Raw genomic sequence first — 18810 nt, forward strand, 5'->3', positions numbered from 1 at the left:
TTTTGATACTCTTTAAATACTCAGTCACACTCTAATAATTGAAATTGCATTTACATCACTCTTTTCTAATGCAGTAATATATCAACGACTAAAATATTTTTGAAACAAATTTATTTATTATTTCATTTTATTCCGAGAGATAATTCTGTTACCTATTTAGGACTTAGTAAATGGTCTTTTTTCTTCTTCTTAGAATATGGGTGTCTCTTTTTATCAAATGAGTCTATGATAAGTGTATTGAAAATTATGATTCTAAACCTATCACCTATCCACACAATTTCAAGAGTATTGAGGACAGAAAAAGAACAATATTCATAACTAATGAATCACTTTCAGTGGAAGCATAGTACCAGTGACCAAGATGGAATGCAATCAAGATGCTTCAGTGGTAATGTGGTGTCAGAACCACCACCCTATGGATTTGGGAACCTCTAAAGCACCATGTGCATCTTGGAACCTTTTACTCATGTTTTAAAAACAATTAGTGTTGCTTGCATAAAAAATAAAACACTATGTATAAGAAAGGTGAGTGAAAATTAAATCTTCTGGAGGCACTGAGGTTGATCTTTAATTCTATGGATAATTAGTCAAATAAGAAAGACCTTGCAATTGCCCCCTCTTTCCCAACTACATGGAATGGAACATTTAGTTTTACTGAACTGAAATGACAAAAATGCATTTCAGGGAGGTGGTATCAAAGAAATTTTTATGGCAGAATCTTGGAAATGTGGACTAAAAATATACACTTACATATACAGTTATGTTGAGAAAAAGATAAATGATAAGTTTATAAATGCAGGAATAAATTCAGTGTGCTACATGAGTTGTATGTACAAGGTAATGATAACATCCAAAAAATGAAAAAGTAGATAATTGAAGTGATTTAGAACTCTATAATTGTGGGAAACAATAATAAAAATTTAGTAAAAATATATACTGTTATATCTGTTTGGATGTGCCTCTATCCTCTGCTGTTCATCTGAATTTGATTCTCTCAAATGAGCTTAGGTGAGTAAAGTGCTTTCTGAATTATTGTTTTCTTTTGTTTTCAGGATTTTGTCAGCTATTTCTTGTAATGCCCAGTCCTGAACTCACTTTTGTGGCTCTTTTACAACTTATTCTTGCCGACAGAGGCACAGAACCATTTCACTCATTTTGTTTAACGAACTGACTTTCTCTATCTTTACAAACAATCTTGGGAAGAGCCAGTCTATTAAGGGGTCTTCCACATCATATAATATGGTTCTCATACCCTGTGGCATTTGAGGGTATTTCCCTGCTGTATTACTACCATCTTCCCTGTGAGAGGGCTTACCTGTTTTCTGTGTTTTGTGTGTTCAATCAACTCAGAAGAAAAGCATTTGTGGTCAGAATTTAAGAAATACTAGAAGCCATGAGATTTGAGAAAATGCAAAGAATAATTTTCTCTTAGAGCTTTTATAGGTAGTATGGCTATTTCATCATTTTGAAATACTTTGAAATTTGTACATTCAAAGTCACTCACACTGTGAAAGTCTTGTATTTAAATAATTCAAAATTGTAAAAATAATTTCTGGTTATTTCATTCCAATAAGTGTCTAATTCTCTTTTTTAGTTATATTAAAAATCAGAAATTACTTTAAATTAAATCTATGTATTTAAATTTCCATCATGAAAATATGATCAGCATTAAGTAGTAATTAAGAGTCCATTGAACACAGTTGCTATAAAACATGATGGAAACTTCTCTTCCTTTTCTGAGTGTCAGAAACAGGTTGATCAGGGAGCTTTAAATTTCAGAATAGTATGTAAGTTTATTTGTGATTCATTTCTTAGTACCAGTTTTCTGGGCTGGGTATATAGTTCAGTTGGTAGAGTGCTTGTTTTGCATGCACAAGGCCCTGGGTTTAATCCCCAGCGCGCGCGCGCACACACACACACACACACACACACACTCAAAATAATAGTTTCTTTGTGATGTAACCTATTGATGTTCTTTGGTAAACTATTCTCTTTATGCTAGACACTCATATGTTCTCTTTGCTTTTAGTTACTTCTGGTGACTTCTGCCTTAACTATTATTTCCTTATGAACCTAATAGGGATACATTTTATTATTTGGAACTAAAATAAACTAATTTTCAGAGAAGGAGGTTTTATACTGCTATACATATCTTGATCACTCTTGTTTTGTATTTTGGAGATTGGCTGATACATTTTCAGCTTTTTAACCTACTCAATTTAAACTTGGTCAATTTGTTGGCTAGTTTTCTATCATTTGTTTTATTGAGTGAATGTTGTTTGATCAATTTTAGGGTTTCATTCTCTACTTTTCTACCTCATTGATATTGGTTCTTCAAAGTTTCCCATGAAAGTCTCTGATTGGTGGTGGGTATAACTAGCAATTAAACGCAGGGCTACTGGACTACTGAGCCTCATACCTAGCCCTATTTTGTATTTGATTCAGAGACAAGGTCTCACAGATTTGCTTAGTGCCTTGTTGTTGCTGAGGCTAGCTTTGAACTTGAAATCCTTCATCCTCAGTCTCCAGAGCTAGTGGGATTACAGACATGTGCCACCTTGCCCAACTACATCTTGCATCTTTTAATTTGATGTTATTTTAAACTTGCAAATACAACTATATTGCACTTAGAGAAATATATTTCCATTCAGTATATAACTATCATTGTGGTATCTATTTTGGGGGTAATGTTTATGATTTTTATGTATTACATATTAAATTAAATATTTGATATATTATGTTAGTGTCATTTCCTTGACAGTGTTTTACAACATTTAATATTTTTGTAGCTATGTTGTACCTAAAAATAAATAAACTCATATTTCTTAAATCTTATGTGACCCCAATCTAGCTACTTTCAGACACACTTTTTACTGTTTGTACTCAAATTTGTCATTTTATGATGAGTAGGCCAAGGACAAAATTTTGATTCATCCAAAAGAGAAACACTGAATTTTATTTATTCCAGTCATCATCACATCTGATAAAGAAAGTAGTAGTGTGACTACTTCTTAGGTGATTGTGAGTTGTTTAATTCTGCTTAGTAATTAATGTGTTGCTACAATGTGTCCATTAGAAACATAGCTCAAAATTTATTCAGTATACATTCATTGAAATATGATCTTTTGAGAGACCTTTAGCATGACAGCATGAATATATCCATGAAAGTTTAGACCAGCAGAACTAACAAACAGAAAAAAAAAATACACATATTTCTACTTTGTTAATGGATATTGAAAGAAACATATAAAACTGTGTATTTAGAATATATGTCCCAAGTATCAGAAAAAAAAACAAAAAACAAAAAAAAAAAAAAACAAAAAACCTCACACCATGTAGGAAGCATTCTCAGTATCCTTCCTTATATGCTTTGACACATATTTCAGGGTTTCTAAAGAAAAACATGTAAAAAAAATAGAGTGTTTAACATTTTTATCCATCTTCCACACACATACATTTGGCTTGTTACAAAAATCCTGGTTTAATTTTACCAATTTACATTTTTTTCATGCATACTACAGCATGTATATCTTGTAGTCTACCATGTGCTTAGTGCCACATTAGTTATTCATCAATGGATAGTCCTCATATGGGCTGAGAAAAACTATCATTCAATTTCAGTTAATCCAGCTTTTCTCTTATTGAATGTGCAGGAGCAACTCTTGTAAATTCTGTAAGTCTACCAACTTAACTAAGGCACTGATTAATGATTATTATTTTTTAAAAAAATTTTACTGTGGGGTCTGGGGCTGTGGCTCAGAGGTAGAGCACTTGCCTAGCATGTGTGAGGCCCTGGGTTCAATCCTCAGCATCACATAAAAATAGATAAATAAAATAAAGGTATTGTGTTTAACTACAACTAAAAACTAAAATTAAAAATTTTTCTGTGAAATTGATTTAAGTAAATGTGAGTCTCTTTATTTTATTCTTCTTATTCTTGTTTTTCTTTGTACTGGGGTCAAATCTAGCAGTGTTCTATAATTGTACAATATTATCTCTGCCTACATTGCCCATTGGTTTTGTACTTTTATAAGTATCAGGAATTAAACCCAGAGGAAGTTAACCATTGAGTCACATCAAAAACTCTTTTTGTTTAGTTTTGTTCATTTCTCTCTTTATTTTATTCTTGGGACCATGCACTGAAGTCATGGGTGCATATCAACTAAGCCACATTCCCAGGATTTTATGCTTTATTTTTAGGTAGGATCTCACTGGGTTGTTTATAGCTCTTCTAATTTGCTGAGGCTGTATTTGAACATGCAATCTTCTTGGCTAAATCTCCTAAATCACTGAGACTACAGTTGTGCACCACCATACACAGCTTTTTGTGTGTGTGTGTGTGTGACAGGAAATTACTAATTTGCTTAAGGGCTTTCTAAGTTTCTGAGGTTGCCTTTAAACTTGAGAATTTCCTGCTTTTGCCTTCTGAGCTGCTGGTATTACGGAAATTCACCATCATAACTAGGAGTCTTGTACTTATTTGGTTGGCCTTACCATCCCAACTTACTAAAATTATAGATGTACACCATTATGCCTGGTGCTTGTTGAGTGATATATATACCTGAAGCAAGATACATATTTCAAATTTGTTTTTTATTTTATTACTAAATTAATATTTGTTAATAACACAGGTTATTAAACCTATACTATTATAATTAGGCCTCATGAAACTGGATAATAAACTAAAAGTAATGTATATATATTCTGGTCTCAGGGGCTTACAATTCTTTAGTTATTTACAATATATATCATGCACCTCAACTGTAAGTTATCTCCTTCAAGTAGAAATTAAAAGTTGTAAGGGACCGGAGGAAGAGACCACCAAGAGACTGATTCATGCAACCGCAAAAGGGGGTTTATTGAAGATCCAGCGCACTGGGGCTCCGTGCTCACTCAAGAAGGGAGAGCGGCCAAGAGCCCCAAGCAGGGGTTAAGCAGTGCTTAAGTACACTTTTTGGGGGAGGTCAGGGGCTTTGCATACATCAGAGCAAATCATCATGAGGGGCGGGAAAGTCAAACAACAACTCTCAAACATGATTAGCACATTCATTGGCAGGAACAGGTCGGGCGGGAGTGATAGGTCAGTCCTAAAGCAGGGTATACATTCAAACTGATTGGTTTAGGCCCTGAGCTGCACAGGGTCCAGGTTGTTAAGCAACTAAGTGGTCAGGGGGGATTTGGACACATATCTAATGGGCAGTTCCAGGTATTGTCTTAACTGCCACAGGAATTTCAGGTTCTGAGTGCAGTTTAGAAACTTTATAATACCTGGTCCTTTACATTTTAACTTCAGTTTCTTTCATCCTTTCAAAGTGAGGCTAAACAATGTGTAGGCCACATTTTTTCACTTAAGTACTAAGTACTGATTTTGTAATTTAAACAGCTTTTAGATAATTCATTCATTCATTTTTTATAAATTATGGGTATTAGTTTTTTTAGAGGTTTTGGTGATTGACCCCATTGACACTTTACCAATGAGTCACAGCCTGAGCATTTTCAATTTTAAGACAGGGTCTCTCTATGTTGCATAGGACCTCACTAAGTTGCTGAAGTTGAACTTGTAATCCTCCTGCCTCAACCTTCAACCTTCTGTGATTAAAGTAGTGTGCCACTGTTCTCCCTATAGTTATTAGATTTTAAGAGAGCACAATTGGAAATAGAATGACCTTGCTTAGCTGGCTTTGTATTTTTAATCCTCTGGCTTCGGCCTCCAAAATTGCCAGTTTTACAGATATATGATACATTGTGTAATTTGCATCTTTATGAATTACTCATATAACTAAAAGTAAATAACATGTCAGGGAACTTTATACCCAGGATCCTATTTCTCAGGTTTCATTTGTCTTTTAGTAAATGACTTGTGACTCCTTATTCATAAATCTGTCTGTTTCTATGCATACTTTCTTCTGTCTGAAACATTGCCATGAGATAAAGATGATTTTTTTATTTCTTTGTTTTAACACAGATCTGTGTCTTGATATGTTAGAGTAAGACCCAGGACCTATGTACTAGCAGAGGTAAGAGAAATTGCCAACAGTGAACTAGAGCAAACGCAGAAGTGAGGAGGCTGAGGATCCCAGAGAACTGAGAAGTATGTGAGACTGAGCACACTAATCATCAGGGAGATCAATTTTATATTCTATATAAAATAAATAGGCAAAACAAGAAAGCACATGTGTGAAGTAGTAAAAGATAGTGGTTAATCATGTGAAATTTTTATTCAGTCATAAAACAGCAACAACAATCAATAGGGTATTAGCATAATGTTAATTAGAGCATGATAAAAAGTTCATTTTAGTAATAAGAAATATATACAAAACAAAGTTAAAATTGGCATTAGATATCCTTTCAAAAAGAGATAAATAGACAGATATGGCAAGACATGCCTGTAATCCCAGGATTGAGGGCTGATGCAGGAAGATTATAAATTGGAGGCCAGCCTAATACACTTAGAAAAACCCTCTGTCACTGTAAAAAAAAAAAAAAATCAAAAGGACTAGGGATGTAGTTCAGTGGTAAATGACCCCTGGGTGCCATCTGCATCCCAAGAATACAAAATAGACAGAGTGAGAGAAAGATAGGGAGTGAGGGGCAGAGAGAGAGAGAGAGAGAGAGAGAGAGAGAGAGAGAGAGAGAGAGAGAGAGAGAATGAGAGAGAGAGAGAGGGAGAGAGAGAAGCAACCAAGATTAAAACTGCACGTTTGTACATGGATTATGGCAAAACAGTGAAACACCTGCCATACTTGTACAAGATCTTGGGTTTGATCTCAGTCAGTGCAGGCACACACACACTCACAAAAATGTATATTTATTTACATACGTATATTAAAAACTTGACAACTTGGCAATAGTGGTTGATGTACAGACATAGGTTTCTTATATACTTATCACAAATTATGAAGTACAAAGGAAAACCAAAAAAGCCACAGTAAATTCACGTAAATGCAAGTGGATCTCATAATGAAAACTCAATGTTTCTTTGAACAGGATCAGTTACACTTTTATTTCCTTACTTTACTGGCTGGGATTTAGGCTGCTTTATGCATTCCATAAATTATTTATCTATTCATTCCTGCAAAGCCCCCATCAAGTTAAGATTAACTTTATAAATATTTTCATGTTGTAATTCTTTATCATTTAGTATATTCACATATATGCCATCCCCAACATTTAGTTCTACAAACTATTTTAGATGGAAAGAAATTAGTGCCCACTAGCAGTTTTTGTTGTTGTTGTTGTTTGTTTCTTTTTCACACAGCTCTTGGCAATGACTAATCTGTGTTTTGTCTTCATGGATATTTACTTATTTAGAAATTACATATAATATTAATTGTAAAACACATTACAGTTTTCTGCTTACTTTCAATTAGCTTAAGGTTTCCGTGTACACATTCATTGTAACATTTAGTGCTTTCATGAAACATACTTGCTCAATATAGCTGAGATAATAGCTCAGAGGTAGATTGCTTTCCTAGCATGTGTGAGGCCCAGAGTTCAATTCCTAGTAACACAAAGATAATATTGCTGAGTAATATTCTACTGTGAGGATTTACATGTTTCCATTTATCTATTTACCCTGCATTGATTTTACATTTTGGTTCTTATGAATAGTTCAGCAATAAATATTTCTGTATGAATGACAGTCTCAACACATTTCCAGTTATTTTTGGTGTATTTCAGAGGTAAGTGCTTACTCATCTAGTAGTTCTTTATTTTACCAAGAAACCACCAAATTAATTTTACTTTTGTATTAAAGAGGCATAAAATTTTTAATTTTCTGCATACTGACATTTTTTCTTTTCCATATTGATCCACTTTATGGTATTTTTTGCAAATGTTAATAAACTTTTTTTTTACATAGTGTAAAACAGTTGCATTTGGATAGGCAAAAAAAAAAAAAAAACCCAAAAAACAGAAAAATACTGCCAAGAATTTACCACTTTATGGTATTTTTTCAAATGTTAATATATTTTTTTTACATAATGTAAAACAGTTGCATTTGGATAGGCAAAAAACCAGAAAAATACTGCCAAGAATAATAGTGGTTTATTCAAAGGTCTAACTAAAACAAATTAAAACTGTGGCAGCAATTTGTACATGTCAAGTGCTATAAATCATTTAGGTTTTAGACTTATCATTGACTTAACAGCTTGAAAAATTTGGGGGTCTCTGGGATGTATAACATTTTTCAATTGTTGAGTCTCTTATCATGGGATAATTATGCAGTGTGCCTTTTGGCGCTGGAGTGTGAGAGCCTAAGAAAAAAATTATTTGGGCTGTGGGCTTAATCAGCTTCTCAATAAGGAGGTTTGACTGCCCTCTAGCAAAGGTTATAAACTGAAACAAATAGTTCTTTGAAAACAAAAAGAAAAACTTTATAATTATGTCTTCACTTTCATGTTGAGGTTATTTTTTGTACAGAAGTTTTTTCAAGTCCAATTTATTATTTCTTGTTTTTACTTTGGAAGCATAACTAAGACTTCACAGCTAAATCTGATTTATAAATATGTAATTGCTTTCTTCTTAATTTTTATAGTTTTTGCTCTTATATCCTAGTGTAAACTATATTTCATGTTAAATATTGTACATAATCTCATAAAAATCCGATAACATAACTTGAATTATAAATATTCATTTATATCAATCTTGCTTAAGGCAGACACTACTTATTCTCCATTTAATTCTTCTGACAAAATTGTCAAAATTAAATTGACCAGAGGTGTGGAGTTTACTTATATACTTTCAATTTTTTTTCATTGTTGAATTGTTCTATCTTGTTCATATGTTCACTACCTAAATATTCAAGTAATTATAAAGCTTAAGGTGATAGGATATGTCAATGTCAATAAGATACACTAGGTAACAATAGATAATTTTTACTTAATTTTAGGAGACATAAACAAGAACAACTAGTGAGGAAAAATTGAAGCACAACATTTTTAAAGGAAAAAAAATTATTTTTGTACCTGAAATTGAACCCAGGGGCACTGCACCACTGATCCACATCCCCATAACTTTTTATATTTATTTAGAGTCAGAATCCCTCAAAGTTGCTTAGAGCCTCACTAAGTTGCTGATACTGTCTTTCAACTTATTATTTTTTTCTGTCTCAGCCTCTTGAGCCACTGGAATTTTAGGTTTGTGCCACCATTCTTGGTTAGCTTAATATTTCACAAAGTTTACATATAGTTCACCTGTATTATTGAAAACTATTCTCACTTACTAACAGAAGTGTTAGTAATCAGGAAACTAAGATAAACATGGCTCCTTTAGTTGATAGCTGGAACTGAATTTTCATTTCTATACCAGGGACCACTGTCGTGACAGGGGTGGCTTTACTTATATCGGGTGTGTCTTAGAATTTATTTTAATTTAAATTATTAGTTGTTTACCATTAATTTGTATTCATTTTTTTTTCACTAAGACTCATTTATATTTTTCTCTATTAAAAATTTGGAATAATTCTTGCAATTAATAATTATTTAAGATGATGATGATGATGATGATTTAAGATGGTGTCTTATCAATGCATATATATTATAATCATGGAATGTACTTCCCATTTATGTCTATCAAAAATCATTTTGTATTGATTCAAGTTCCATGTAGCTTTATTTTCTTATATAGAAAGGCCCAGATAATAATCTAATCAGAAAGTTCTAGTGCATTCTCTGGTATCTTGTTTAAAAGTGCTGTGTCCTTCTACACTCTCTTTTATGGGTTTTCAAATTTTCATTTTTCTCACTTTTGGGACACAGATGAAGTATTCTCTTTCTAGAATTTCCAAAGAATATTTTATCACCATGCCTGTGGAATGCATTGTAGTATTCTCATAAAAAAATGTATCGTTGATTATTGATTTTCTAAATTGAGAAATCAGCCATTACTCAAAATTATTCCAAGTACTTTCTAGAAGTTTCAGAAGAATACTCTTGAATATATTATTCCCACTGGTGATGTACACAATATGGACACAGATTCTGATTTTTTTGGTATGTCTCAGAGTAAGAAAATGTGCATGTAGTATGTGGTCTAGTGAAAATCTTTGGGATTTAAAGTCATACATAGTTGATTCAGAATTCTACCAGACCAATTATGATCTAATAAGCTTTAGAGTGACTCATCCATCAATTATAATTGGAAACCAGGATTCTGTCAGATACCTTGAGAAAATTCTGTGGAAAACAGCAGTTGCCTTATTGTTATTTTCTTTTTTCCCTAAGTCTGGACCATTATTGAGGTACTATTTGCTTATGCAGACATGTACACATCAGATTTATGCTGAAACTCTCACAGGACCTCATACCAAGTGAGGAAACAATATCACAGCCTAGGCATTAAGTCAAAGGCTAAGTTGCAAAATAAGATGTTTTTCTTTAATATATTTAAGTTTCAGAGTCAAGGCTGTGAAAAGATATACAAAATGAGACACCCACTCTTGGAACTTTCTCTTCTCTTTTATGCTGTCTGACACCTGAAATGTTAATAAGTCTGTGTTCAGCATCACATAGAAAGAAAAAAAAGTCAGTATCTTTTGAACCCTGTCTTGTTTGGTCTTCCTTCTCTTTCTGAGGACAGTGCCACTTTTGCTGTTTGGTTTTGGGAAAAGAATTGATGAAAGAGTGTCTTCTCACACCTCTTGTATGGAATGAAGGAGTCCAGGCTTTTTGACTCCCCAAGGTCAGAGGAGCCATATTCTCAAAATGGAATGTGACCACTATGACTTAAGATGAGCCAGAGCCTTAAAATAGAGGGAGTTGCAAGGATGTAGTTTTAAATGCATATATATTCTTAATTAGTAATTTTATATTTGTCACATAATAATAGTACTCTTGATATATTCAGTTTTGTGATTAAAATAAATTTCAAATATGTCTTTTTTTATTGTATATACTAAATTAGTTAAAAACTACACCTGTGCCTAACATTACTTATATCGCACATTAGAGGAATGCTTCCCAATTGAGAGCTCTAACTGCCTTTTTAGAAAATAGATCAGAAAAATTAAATTAAAAAAATATATTGCCCATTATATGATTTCCAACAATTAACAATATGTGTGCATATAATTCATACATTGATATTATCATATATAAAAGGCTTAATTTAAATATTCTACGGTAAGGCTAGACTCCATCACTTTTGGAAAAACTTGCCTTTTAAAAAAGCTGCTCAATTCTAATCACCTTAAAAAAAGGGAAGTAAATGCACCCAAGAACCAACCTATCTTGACTCATTCTGGCCTCTTTTATTCCTGGAGTTGATTCCATCTACTGTCATTTGGAAAGTAGGCTCAGCGGATTCAGACTAAGAGGGCAGCAGTTTTCCAATCAGCTGCTCTTGGTGATAATTGTTTGATCCAACATATGATAAGTACAAGAGGTATGGTTTACACTATCTGATCAAGTTTTAGTTTCTGGAGCTTCCATTCTTTCAGATCCATTTCTAGGCTTCCTTCTTAATGCTCAGGAAACCCAGATTCTGCTTCCACACAGATGATAAAAAATCTATACAGAGAATGCAAGGCACACTGAAAGCCAGGCAATAGTGACTGTGCAGGGTTTTGAGACAACATCTGTACACTGGAAAGGGAGACCATTTAAAAGAAGTTTCAAACAGCAATTGCTATGGCTGGAAGTGGTTTTGGTAGATGGGAACTTTCCAGCATAGTCTCTAGTATATGCAAAAGTGAATCATCTCATAGAGAAGTTCATTCTCAGTCTCCTTTGACCAATTCAGTGGGAAATGCATCAGCTGCTGAAAGTCTGGACATTCTGTATTATATAATCACAATATCTTCAGGCATGACCTGAAGTGTATGTGGACAGCTTTGTTCTGGAATCATGGCATCTCCTCAGATTTTGTGGTACTGATTGGCACAATCATCAGGAGAGAATCTCAATCCAGATGTAATTTTTTTCTCTCATAAAAGTGTTGCTGGTATATAGGTAACTGAGTTGCTTTTTTCTCCTGAGCTTTCTATGTCTGGGAAGCAGGACCTCAAATTCAGAATGCTGGACTTTTTATTTAGTGTCATTTTTCTATGGTCTCAGAATATAATTCTCTTTTTTAATTTTTCTGTTCACATTCCCAATGACAACTTTATTACTCCACAACAAAATAAACTGTTTCTCATATTCAAATAGACACATTATTTTGTAACTATATTTTTCTAATACTAGATAGCACGGTTTTCATAATATTTATTTTATTTTTTAGTAATAGGTGGATACAATACCTTTATTTTATTTTTATGTGGTGCAAAAGATCAAACCCAGTGTCTCACATATGCTAGGCAAGTGTTCTGCCTCTGACCCACAACCCAAGTCCTAGGTGGCACTGTTTATGGGATTTGTATCTTCCTGTTTGTGAGAATTTAATATGAGTGATAGAAAGAGAAGAATCACTTGATACTTTGTAATAAAATGTTCATGCTTGTCCTCTCTTATTCTTCCAGAGACACAGATACCTTACTGCAATGTATTTAAGTGGGATTCCCATTGTAGACGTGGCAGGATGATATGTCCTTTCTCCTGGGTCAGTTGTTTCTGAGGTACCCAACGGTGTCATGTCTATATAGTTTTGGAGTGTATAGCCCATTTGAAACTCTGTGTCCTCTCCTGCCAAGAGAAAGCAGTCTGAAGTATAGTGTGGAGATTATCTGGGGAGTAGTTGGATCCCTTGCACCTGAAATAAAACTCCTGAGACACTCTTCACCTAAGTCTTTTTTTTTTTTTTTTTATTCTTTGACTACTGTCAATACTGCTACATGATAATGGGCATTCAGTAATTTCTTTGATTTACTCATTTTAACTTCTTGAATTTATACCCAGAATTAATTTAACCGTGTTATATGTTATTTCTGTTTTAAGTAGTTCAAGGGTTTTACATTGTTTTCACAAGTGACTTTTTTAAACTTACATTTTCACCAACAGTGTGCAAGAGTTGTCTTTTTCCCAGATCCATAGTTTCTTGACTCTTTTTGGTATTAGATTACTGACAAATCTATTCCCTCTCTTTTTGGGGGTATGCACTGGGGATTGAACTCTGGGGCACTCAACCACTGAGCCACATCCCCAGCCCTATTTTGTGTTTTATTTAGAGTTAGGGTGTCACTAATTGCTTAGTGCCTCACTTTTTCTGAGGCTGGGCATTGAACTCAAGATCCTCCTGCCTCAACTTTCCAAGTTGCTAGGATTACAGGCATGTGCAACTGTGCCTGGTGGCAAAAGCTACTCTAACACCTGTGCTCAGTATACAGGTGTCGACTATTTGACTTGTGGATCAAAAATGTCAGGGAAGATTGTGGAATCCAGTCTATCAAGTATCTACAGAGAGAGTGTGTAAAAACCTTTTCTGGGAATTAACAAATATATGTGCTTTCTAATCCCTTCTTTGAACTACTACTGCTTGAGATTTTACCAGCCCATTGAGATGCTTGCAAATCAATGGAAAACCAATAGTTTGTGATCTAGGGGAGATTTGCAAATGATCAGTAAGCTTCATTCTCAGAACTTGAGCATTTGGAATGGCTTTCTATTTGGGGTCCTCTGTCTAAGTCTCCTACCTTTCTTTTTCAGAGTGCCTTGTTATATGTGAGGTAACTAGTTTCTTCCATTGAATGGAAGATGTTACATTAGTCAGTGAAGACAAATTTTCCTGCTGAGAAAAAATGGAGTTTTTAGAGGTACAGACTGGAGACTGGAGCTCTTTGTGTTCTGAATACCCATATATGCATAAACCAAAATATTTTGTGATTTTATTTTTCTGTCCTGATCCCAGGGTTTTAAGCACATGGATGCCCTTGCAAGAACATAGATAAGTATCATTTTTTTTTTCTGTGTTCTTAGTAGTATGAATGTGAAGATCCTTCTTCAGCACAAGCAAAATTAAAATCTAAAGCACAAAAAACTATTTAGAGGTAGAGAGTTATATGTATGGTCCAATATTCCTCTTTTCGGGGTGACATTGGCTGTTGTTAATTCTGTTCCAATTACATAGCACATTGCCTAAGGCTGGACTGAGGCCCAAGTCTACACTAGCTTTTTAAAATCATATAAGTGGCAGATATTTTCTTAGTTGTACTGTTTATATAAATCTCTCAACTCATTCATTTTACTTTGCCTAAGAGGAACTTGAAACATAATATTTCCATTTAATGTATTCATGGATGGAGAGAAAGTCAGGAGCTACTATTCATTTATTTTTGCAACATTGCCCTCACTTAAGATATGCCTTTTATCATTAGGCTGGAATTTTAAACCAGTGCTTTGCAGATTGTATACATAAACTACACCAGTGAATTCTGCCCCCAAGTCAATCTTTCTTGGTTTGGCCATGTCAATCATTCACATGTGATGTTGTTCTTGAGGTGTTCAGACTTATGTTGACCTTTCAATTTCTATTAAGTGCAAATAAAGTTTTACATACATATACATTTATCTATGGATTTTGTATTGTATTATGATTCCTTGGTTTTTATTATTGTAAAATATGTTATTCTTTTAATTCACAATTTGGGGGCTGATTTCATGTATAACATAACATTCCAGATAAATTTTAAAATTTTTGCTCTGGTCACTTCTCTCATTAAAAGTAAAATGTGCTAACATTTTAATGAGGTGATATTGTAGATTTAGAAGAAATTTTACAACTTGGTAATGATGAGTTTTATCATGTACACAATCATATATATGATCAAGTCTTTTATGTTCTTTTGAATATTTTTATTTTCTCAAACTCTACATGTTTTTAAACATGCATGAATGCAAAATATCACATGTATGTGACATCTAGATAAAATTATGTGAAGACTCATATATTTGTCAAACTGGATGTATTATGATGCAAATGGGTTCTGGAAATCATTTTTCTCACTGTATTCCCTTTGTCTTTCTAACCCTGTTCTCCTTATATCTTTCTCAATGTACATTGCCTTTTCAATTTTCTAAAGCTATTGAGCTATTTTATAATTATTGAACACTTATGTTCAAAATAAAAAGGAGGCTATTGAAGTCTCTTCCCTTCCTTTAATTGGTACCAGAGATCAAATCCAGAGGGACTTAACCACTGAACAACATCCTACATCTTTTTTTTTTTTTTAATATTATGTTTTGATATATGGTCTCACTTAATTGTTTTGGGCCTCGCTAAATTGCTAAGATGGGGTTTGAATTCAGATTTTTTTTTTCTTAAGTATCCTGAGCTGCTGGGAGTATAGAAATCTGCTACCATTCATAGCTCTTACTTTCTCTTTTTTGGAGTCTCTGTTTTTGACATTCTTTTTATTTTTATTTACTTTTTTTTTTGTTTGGTACCTAGTTTTGAAATCAGGGATTCTTAACTACTGTGCAACATCCCCTGATCTTTTTATTTTTTATGATTGAGACAGTCTCTAATTTGCTTATGAGCCTGGATGAGTTGCTAACCTAGCTTTAAACTTGGGATCCTCTTTCCCTAGCTTCTGTTACTCCTTTATCATATGTGAGGCATACATTTTGTCATATGTGAGACAATTAGTTTTTTTTTCCCAATTTGTTACTTCAGTTTGTACCCTTTAATGATATCATATTATAAATATAAATTGAATTTAAGTATTTTTTCTGTTTTGTTATAAAAATATCATTTAACTTTGAAAACAAACAACCATATTTCTCTCTCTTATATTATTATTATTTTATTATTCTGAATGATTAAGGAAATGTGTGGCACACTATCAGACACATTCACAGTCATTGTTAAAGTTTATTTTGAGTAGGCATCTCACTAAGATGCTTAAGCTGATCTTAATTTTGCAATATTTCTTCCTTTTTCTTTCAAGTAGCTGGCATTACAGTCACCAACCAGTATATACACTGAATAAATCTCTTTCTTATAAAAAGTTTGGCATATCTTATGGTTTTCTTTCATATTAAAGTATTTTTTACAATTGAATGATTTATTAAGTCATACCAGGAAATAATACAATGGGACTTTTTTGTTATGCAGATACTCCATTGTTTTAGCAGCTTTCTTTGGAAAAGTTGTCATTTTTTCTCCTTTATGATAGGTCAGTTTCTCTGTTTTATCCTTGCCTAAATGGCCAGAGTCTTTTTAAGTATTCTGTCTTTAGTTTCACAGGACTAATAATTCACCTCATTATGAGATCTATATTGATTTCTGAAATGTTAGTCCTATAGTAATATGTGGCACAATATTTTCATTAATAATGAACTTTATGTACTCTAATGGCTAAATTATAACATAGGTATGTGGTAGTCTATACCATATAGAATTATGTAAGTACCCTGTATCATTAGCAAAATAACAGAATCACCTTTTGGTGTATTTTTCAGAATGTATCCACATCATTAAATGAGGCATCATTATACATACCATACATTTTACAAGTATATAATATATAAATAATATAAAAATTTTACTTGTGAAATTTACCAGAGCTCTTTTAATTTTAGTTGTGTTTTCAATGCAATATTTAGAAATACTGACATTTTCTATGCTATATTCACTGTTAATATGTTTAAATATTACTCCTTTGTTAGTATTTTCCCTCCAGTCTATACCTATAAAAATTGTCTTTCTCAAAATATTGAGACCGATATTTAGCTAATGAATTCTTAGTTTTATTTTGAATTAATCATTTAATAGTATAATTTCTAGTACCCTGATTTTTTAGTCTCTCCCTTATGCTCTTCCCCACCACCTTTTATGAAATTAACTTGATCGTATTTAACAATGCAAATACTTGGTCAGCATCAAAATTCTACAGATCTTAAATTATTACAAGAGAAACATACTATGTAGCTACTATTTCTGTTAAGAAATAGAACATTAATGATGCTACAGAAAACAGCTTCATATCCTCTTGCTTTAACTATACCCTCCAGTCACCCTAGTGGTAACTTCAACTATATTTCTCCAACTAGTTCTTTTAAAGTATTATTCTAAAAAGAGTGAAATAATTTATTTATTTAATTATACAAAAAAATGAGTGAAAGATGTAGCTCATTGTATAGGAAACAAAATCTTACACCAAATATGCTTGATGTTTTGTTGGTGGAGCAAATCAGAGGGTGATCCAGGAGTCAGAAAAAAGAGGGGTAGCTCAAAATTTCAGTAATGGAGCATTAATAGTTCAGTTATGGGAGGCTACCAGAGTATAAGGAGTGGTGGGATGGGTTGAAGAAAAAAAAGATTAGGTGTGAGCTACTGGAGACAACCTGAGGGAGCTCAGATGGAACAGGTTTAGAAATGGAGCAACAGAAGATTTAAGTTGGATGAGCAGTGCCTGGAGAGGAAGAAATTAGAAGTCTTGAAAGAAAAAGAGTGTGACATCTCTGTAGAGCTCAAAGAGCAGGAATCCAGGTGTGTGGCATCCTTGTTTGATTATACTATTAAGTTCTGGTTTTTAGGAATTGCCTAATATGAGGCCACTGGGGTAAGTATTATGCTGCCACAATATTTCCTGTCTTCTCCTCCTTGTGATCAATATTTTTCTCATCTAATACACAGTTAGCAGTTTCTTTTTCCTCCTCAGATCTATTCTTTTACTCCTTCACCACTTTTTCTTCTACTCATTCCACTTTGCCTTTTCTTCCATTATGTCCACATTCAGATCCTTGATTCCCAACTATGCCACATTCCTTATGCTCTCCAACATGACCACACAGATCTGTTTGACACACTCAATGATAGATTGCGGAATGCCAGCAATAGTGATGGCCCACTCAGTTGAACTGGGGAGCATATCCCCTGCCACCTGGACTTGAGCCCATGTACTCTCTCATATTTCCTTAATCTTGAAATCACCATTTCCAATGAGAGAGCCACACTGACTAGCAGGGACCACCAGCCTCAGAGTGACCAGGGGTCTACTGGCAGCTGTCAAATTGGTCATAGAGCTGCTGATGTCCTCTTCCAGTTTGTCAATGTTCATAACAATGGCTTTGAAGATGGCATTAGTGGGTCCAGCCAAAGTGATAATTCTCTCAGGACAATTCCTTTCTGAGATATTGATATGTGCACCACTCTCTTCGCACATCTTCTTAACCAATTACCTTTCTTTCCCATGATACTGCCAACTTCCTTGCCATGCATAAGTAGCCAAATGGTGAGAGTGACATTTAATCCAGCTTCAATCACACTGGTGTCCATGTTGAGCAGTGTTATGGGAGCTGGACTTTGAGTGGTCAAGTCTTTGGACACTGGTGGGGGTGAAAGCCAAAAACTGCAGGTGCCAGATGACTGAGGGGAAAAGGGGAGCAGGCAGGAAGGGGAAAGGCTGGGGGGCAGAACAATAGGGAATGGTGGGAAGGCAACACCCCCACTCACAGGCGGGTGGAGGAGGAGGAGGAGACGGAAGGAGGAAAGAGACTCAGGGCAGGTGGAGGCAGGCAGAGGGCAGGCAGGATGGCGGGAGAGAGTGCTCTGGCTGCTGCCTCTGCTGGTCTGGGCCAATTCCAATGTTTTTAACTTCAGGGTTTTTTTTTTTTTCCTTTCTAGTTAATGTTTTCCTTCCTGGTTGGTATGCAATAGTGAATTTCCTTTTTTGTTAACTTGTCTCAGTATTCATGTGATTATTGAATATTTTCTCTTTTATTAAGTGAATTTAGAAATATTTTGACTGTAGCATACTCTTTTTGTATGCCTTCTTTTCCTCACAAATATAAACCACTTTCATTCTGTCATATCAACTTTTTGCTACATATGTACTTTGCAAGTATTTTCTCCCACTTTATATTTTAGCTTTGATCACTGAGTGTTCCTCATTCTAAAATATTAAAAATTCATCTCCAGATACATGAATCCATG

At 34.0% G+C, this 18810-nt stretch overlaps 1 pseudogene; it reads right to left on the minus strand.

Annotated features, from left to right (window-relative positions):
• Positions 1-17629: 17629 nt before the first annotated feature.
• LOC143404142 (poly(rC)-binding protein 2 pseudogene) lies at positions 17630-18256 on the minus strand (annotated as a pseudogene).
• Positions 18257-18810: the final 554 nt, after the last annotated feature.

This window comes from Callospermophilus lateralis, chromosome 7 (genome assembly GCF_048772815.1).
Source record: "Callospermophilus lateralis isolate mCalLat2 chromosome 7, mCalLat2.hap1, whole genome shotgun sequence".
Classification (NCBI taxonomy): Eukaryota; Metazoa; Chordata; class Mammalia; order Rodentia; family Sciuridae; genus Callospermophilus; species Callospermophilus lateralis.